This window comes from Tupaia chinensis, unplaced genomic scaffold, assembly GCF_000334495.1.
Source record: "Tupaia chinensis unplaced genomic scaffold, TupChi_1.0 Scaffold000272_1, whole genome shotgun sequence".
Lineage (NCBI taxonomy): Eukaryota > Metazoa > Chordata > Mammalia > Scandentia > Tupaiidae > Tupaia > Tupaia belangeri.
In genome coordinates this window covers 5,508,898-5,516,246 of record NW_006159754.1, presented here as the reverse complement: position 1 = coordinate 5,516,246, position 7,349 = coordinate 5,508,898, and the positions used below count along the sequence as shown (strand labels likewise).

Below are 7,349 nucleotides of genomic sequence, written 5' to 3'. Positions count from 1 at the left end.
TCAACCATTGGTTATGATGCTTAGCCAATCTACAGAATTACCATAAGGACTGGTGGAACAAAAGAATTTGTTAATAGTAAAACCATGAAGGTTATACTACACCAACAAAATACAGAGATACACAGAAAATAAAAAGTGGCATACTATTTCTAAGATTTTACAGGCCTCTAGAAGTGCATTCATGGACACCAGATTTCAAAGAAGCCTGATTTTAACTTGGTTGGGCCTTCTAAATTACTATCTTCTCCAGCCAGAAATAAGACTGTGAAACTCACTGAAATTAGGCATTTTAAAGTAATATGAGAATTTTATTCTTTCTATAGAAAAAAAAAATAACCAAAATCTTATTCTATACTCTGAAACTCTGCTGAGCATATTGTTCAAATGGAACAATGGTTGAATTCTACTTTAAAGAAAATGAAGGTAATATAAATTTATAGAACAAATGAAAGACTACAAACAGCAGTACTACTATGTGAAAATCAAATAACACTCCATAAAAATGTTTATTTCATTTTCAGATTTAGAATATTAAAGATCCTCTTAGGAACAGAGGTTATAGAACATTGAGGAAAACTTAAAATTTATAAAGAAATTAATGACAAGTAAAATTTATTAGCAGAAAATGAGACTGCTTTTGAAAAGTTAGTTAACTTATTTATTTACTGACATGAACTACAAAGTGCTAGGGATTTTTTCCTACCTTCCTATCATACTTTTATGAAAGACTAGCTCCCTCTAGTGATGGCAATCATGATTGTCATCAAGAAACCAAGAGGCTTTTCTAGACTATGCACATAAAAACCTTTAGGATTGCATCTCAGAATATGCACTGGAAAGATCAATTTTTATTATAAAGAGGATAAAATTACAACCAAGTCATTTTTAACAGTCTTTTCCCGTTTAACACTATTTCAAAATACAGAAACATTGGGAGTGACCTTGGTGTCCTGAATGAACTTATCTCTGCTCACTGGGAAAGGCCAGCCCAGACAAATGAATAGACTCTTGTGCATCAATAGGAATTGATTTACATCTTTTAAAAATCCAATTAAGAAGCTTAGGATTTGGTGGCAAGATGGAAGTGTTTTAAACACTAATTTCCAACACAGACATTAATATCGTCATTTTAATCTGCATTTTTAACATCCAGCTGTTTTCTTTGACGTCATGGACTCCTCCTTGTAAGCCCTGGTATTTGGCTATGGTTGGCGTGATGTAGACCAGCAATTGATAATCTTCTCTGTAAATGACTAGACAATAAATACCTTAGGCTTTACAGGCCATACAGTGTTATAACTCGTCAACTCTCCCTTGATACTGTGAAAACATAGAGTATACATATGTAAATGAGTGGCTATGTTCTGTTTAAAAATAATTTTCAGGAAAAAGTAAGCCTGTAACTTTTATAAAGATATAAAACGTGTTAAGAATTTTTATTTGACTCATAGAATGGGTAAATGCTACAAATGATTCAAAGGGAAAGCAGTGAGCATTGAGTTAAATGGAGTAAAGGAACTGTACTGCAAATGGAAGCAAAAACCACAAAGAAATGGAAGTCCAACCAAACTGTGTTGGATAAGCAAGTTGATAGAAAATCAGTAAGAATATAGAAAAGTCAATTATATCAAATAACTCAACCTGACACTTATAAAACAGTCCACCCAAACAGAGCAGAATACAATTCTTTTTAGGTTCATGTGGAACATTTACCAATGTAGAACATACACTAAATCATAACACGATATTACAAAAATGTTTCAAAAATTAAAATTGTACAGAGCATGTTCTCTAACCATAATAAAATTAAATTAGAAATTAATAAAAATAACTTTAAACTCTTCAAATACACTTCTTAATAATGCACAGGAATTCACAAGGAAAATTAGAGGTTTTGGTGAAGAAAATTTCAAGTGATGGGAGTTATATAGGGGTTTACATTAGTTAAAACATTGAATTATACACATTTTGTCATATATTTTTTAAAAAGAATTATTTTATTTAACTTCATTTATTTATTTATTTATTTTAATTTGACCAGAGAGGGACAAAGTGAGAGAGAAAGAGAGAGAGAGGGAAAGTGAGAAAGCAAGCCACCAGGTCCGGGATTTGAACTGCAGTTGACCATGTGGGAGTCCAGTGCCCTTAACCACCATGCCACCTGTTGGCCCCCACATTTTGTTATATCTAAATTATATCTCTATAAAATCTATTGTTTTGAGAGGTTATGCTATAGAGCACGTGCACTCACCAGAGAGACAGAGAGAGACAGAGAGACAGAAAGTGAGAAATCATCCCCCAGGGAGGATGGCCACGCTTCATCCCCTTCTTCTCCATTCTCCTCTCAGGATCTTGGGCATGCATGCACATGTGCCTGGTGTGAGTTTAAGCCACTGATTCCTGGACTCGAACAGCGGTCAACTACAAGGGAGTCCAGCAATAAGCCATTACGCTATCTGCTGGTCCCATATATAAGCAATTTTTAAAATTGCTGATAGAGAGTCCACCTATTGCTTGGTGGTTAATGTGGCTGGATCCCACATGGCTGATCACACAGTTTGAATCTTGGACCTGGTGGCTTGAAAAACATGCATACTAGGCATGTGCATGTGGGTACCCAAAGTTCTCAAAGGAGGGAGAGATGGGAGAGAAGAGATTTCAGCTTGACCATGCTCTATGGGTAGTGCTTTCTTGCTTTCTCTAGCCTCTTTCTATTCCATGACCTCTGCCAAATAAAAAATAATGGTTGATAAAGACACAAAATTTTATACAACATTTATGTAGAAAGAGTCCAAGTTGATATATATTTTGTAATATATATGTTTTGTATATTTGTATAGTTTTGGCAAAAAGACAAGTCTCAGGGCCAGCAGATGGCATAGCAGTAAAATGTAATGCTTGGTGGAATGTCAGTTAAGACCCTGGACTCTCATCTAGTTGACTGCAGTTCAAGTCCTGGACCCAGCAGCTTGAAAATCACATCATGGGGCCAGCAGATGGTAGTAGTAGCTACATGGCTGGCCATGGTTTGAATCCCAGACTTGGTGGCTTGAAACATGCCAGGCATTTGTGCGTGCATGCCAAGATTGCGGGAGGAGAATGGAAGAGAAGGGATTGTGGTGTGGCCATCTCCCTGGAGGGTGATTTCTCACTTTCTGTTTGTCTATGTCTCTCTCTAAAAAAAAAAAAAAAATAAGAAAAGAAAAGAAAATCACACCGGGAGTGTGTGTGTGGATGCCCAAAATCTCAGTAGGAGAATGAAGAAGGTAGCCACTCTGGGGGGTGACTTCTCACTTTCTCTTTCATTGTCTCTCTGTTTCTCTCCAGTAAGTGCATGTACTTTATGGTAAAAACCTTAAACAAACAAACAAAATTGCAATGCTCTGTGAGACAATCCTACATGATTTAATCCTGGTTAAAATCCAGAAACCTCCCTGAGTGTATTAGGCATACACTTCCCATGACCTGGGCTCGTTGAAAGCTTGGGGTGAATATCCCTCTTTCTCTGTCTCTTTTACCTGCAAGGAAAAAAAAAGAAAGGTAGGAAGGAATGAAGAAAGGAAGGAAGGTAAAGAGGAAATCCCAAGAGAAAAATAAGAAAAAACATAAATAGAAAATTCACACAAATACTAATGTTCTTAAACATATGAAAATATGATCGACATCACTCTTAATCAGAAAGCACACACACATACACACAATAAAAATATCTTTTTAAAAAAAATTTTTAAGAGAGAATTTTGCTGTAGGGCATGCGCACTTGCTGAAGAGATAGAGACAGAAAGCAAGAAATCACCCCTTAGGGGGGATGGTCACACCACAATACCTTCTCCTCCATTCTCCTCTTAGAATCTTGGGCATGTATGCACACTTACATGGTATGAGTTTTAAGGCACTGGATCTGGGACTTGAATCAAGGTCGAGTTTGTGAGAATCCAGTAACATAATCATCGCACCATCTACTGGCCCACAAACTGTTTTTACCTACTGCTTTTTACCCATCACACTGGCAAAAATAAATATATATATATATATATACAGGGCAATGCATTCTCTTTGTGAGATTGTGGGTACTCTAATTCATTCCCGGCAGAAATTAAATAGGTACTAACGTTTTGGAAGTGAATTTAACATTATCTAACAAAACTACATAAGTATTTATGTTTTGTTCCAGAGATTTTTACTTCTGGGATTTTGCTCTAAGGATACACCCTCCAGCAATAAAAACATGTATATGCATGGAGTCAGCCTTTGCAGTGCTATTCGCAACTGTAAAGTATTAGAAAGAATCTAACTTCCACACAGAGGAGACACCTGTGCAAACACTGGAATAACCATACAATGGCATGCTATGTCGTTACAAAGGCAATGAAAAAACTCTCCACTGAACTAATTTAGAGTGATTTAGGGAAATACCGAGATAAGGCCAAGTGCTAAAAAGTGTCATTGCTACCCTTGCGTGAGAAAGATTGGGAAGTCATAGAAAACACAGACATCTGCTCATTTGGCCAAAAACATCTTTTAAACTACAGAAAGCATAATTAAGAAACTGATACAGGCTATAAATGAGAAAGAATGTAACGGACAGGAGGGAAGAATGTGATAGGAGGCATGGAGTGCTGACACTTTTCTGAATTTAACTAGGTGCTTAGTTTTCCTGGCATGATTTTCAACTCATTTTAGCATCATGTTATATTTCACTAAATAAAATAATAATAATAAAAGGGTAACAACCCAAACATAGACTACAAGCAGAACAGACAGGTATAACTCTATTTCGAGTGAATAACACAAACATACTGAAGAGGGGAGAAAAGGCAATGAATTAACCTGATTTACATTTGGAAACAGTATTTTAACTGTATACTTCTAAGCTAAAGATAAAAGAACTATAACCCAGTATGATATTTTAATTACTAGGGTTTTTTTTTTTTTTTAATGGCAGTACAGTTAACAACTCCGAAATTACTTAAGGTGTACTATAGGATTGCATGAAGGATATTGTGCATAATGAGATTAAGGTTTTCCCTGTGATAGGAAAGGAGAAGGCTGGAATGAAGCTTTTGTGTTGTGTCAAATTTTGTTACTGTCTGCTCACAAGAGCTAGAAACTTCCCCAATGTCTCAACAGACTTCCTTTACTTCTCATTGGTGAGAGTTGTGTCACACACCCATACTAAAACCAGCTACTTTCAAGGGCAAGGGATTGCCATGATTGGCTTAGCTCTATCAACATTGATATTTAAGGCTGAGGTGGTAAGCAAGAAACTCATGGCTTCCCAACACTTACACTCTACTAGCAAGAAAAAAGTGGGAGGCTGAGTAGGATTGGGTAGATCTCTTTGAAGATCCTTCAGTTAATTCATTAATAAAAAAGGTTTATTGTAGTATAACTGACATAAATTAAAATGCACTTATTTAAAATGTACTATTTGATGAGTTTGATGTATTTGCTTATCTATAAAATAGTTCCAAAAAATTAATATTTGTATCACCTCCAAAGTTCTGTGATTTTTTTTTTATAATCATTGCTAGAGTGTATCCTTAACTTATTTTTAAAGTATAGTAATAATGGAGTGTCCTTTATCCAAAATGCTTAGAACCCAAAATGCTTTTTAAAACTTATTTTTATTTGTTTATTTATTGACATAGGATGTGTATGCTCACCAGAGAGAGGCAGACAAAGAGAAAGTGAGAAATCATCCTGCAAGGAAGATGGCCATGTCACAATCCCTTCTCCTCCAGTCTCCTCTCAGGGATTTTGGGCATGCATGCACACGTGCCTGGCATGATTTTTTGTTTGTTTGTTTGTTCGTTTGTTTGTTTTTGGAGAGGTTTTCGCTATAAGGTGCGTGCGCTCGCCAGACAGATAGAGAGAGACATAGAGACAGAAAGCAAGAAATCACCCCCCCAGGGGGGATGGTCACGCCACAATCCCTTCTCCTCCATTCTCCTCTCGGGATCTTGGGCACGCACGCACACGCGCCCAGTGTGAGTTTTAAACCATCAGGTCCGGGACGCGAACCACAGTCGACTATGTGGGAGTCCAGCGACATAGCCATTACGCTAACTGCTGGTTCCCATGCCTGGCATGATTTTCAAGCTGCCTGGTCCAGGACTTGAACTGTGGTTGGCCATGTGGGAATCTAGCACCTTAATCACCATGCTACCTGCTGGCCCTAAGAAGTGTTTTAGATTTCAGATTTTTTTTCAGGTTTTGGGGTATTTGCATATACATAATGCGATGTCTTGGGGATGAGACCCAAGTCTAAACCCAAAATTGATTTGTTTCATATATACCTTATACACCTAGCCTAAAGGTAATTTTTTTTCACTATTTTTGTAGTAGCAACTTGACTGCAACTTTTCCCATGAGGCCAGATGTGGATCACTAGGTCACACTTACAGCATCATGTTGTCATGTTGTTGCTCAAAATGTTTCAGATTTTGGATTTTAGATTTTTGGACTAGGGATGCTCAGCCTGTATTCATTGTTGTGTTTATTCTATTCCAATCATTAATGTACCTAATCTGATTTGTCTTTTATTTTTAGTGTACAAACAGATCAATTACACATCAGATGAAATAGTTGTCTTCCAGTTAAGGAGGAGGTTATATGAATAATAATTACCTTCTTTGAAATTTGAGAGACTCTTTGCTTATTGTTTGCTTTGCTAATAACAAAGCGTTTGATTCATTTCCGTTAAATATCACATGATTCTACTCTGCTCTAGTCTATTTTAACAGACTGTGAACTTGCCTCAAATTAGTCATGGGAAAACAGTCTTGGATCAGGGAGAGGCAGGGAAGATTCACTGAGGATGTGACTACTAAATTGAGGGCTGATGAGTTAAAGTTGGAAAGATCAGGAGATGAGAGTGGGTATGGAATATTAGGGAGGCAAGTGAGGCTGGGTGTCAGAGGTTAAAGAGATCACCAGGCCAAACTAGGAGTGTGTTAGACCAAAGGATGTCAGCTTGATTTTATTTTTGCAAAAGTGAAAAACTTGTGCTTAATGTAGTTAAGAACTATGATCAAATTTGTGCTTTGTTGTTGTTGTTCATTGTACACATATTTTTACACATTAGGTACACAGTTAAAATAATAAAAATTCCATTCTAGAATAAGAATAAATAGAACAAAAATATTATACAAGTGGAATGGACATAAACAAGAATAGGTATATGATCTTCAATTACATCCATTGTTACATACATTGGCTTTTTAAAAATAATTATTTTATTTAACTTTATTTATTTACTCATTTTAATTTGACCAGAGAGGGATGGAGTGAGAATGAGAGAGAGAGAGAGACAGAGACAGAGAGGGAAAGTGAGAAATAAAGCCACT

At 36.5% G+C, this 7,349-nt stretch overlaps 1 pseudogene; it reads right to left on the bottom strand.

The window, feature by feature from the left end:
- Window positions 1-7,349, bottom strand: part of LOC102477273 (cytoskeleton-associated protein 2-like) — a 10,287-nt pseudogene continuing 2,938 nt past the window's right edge.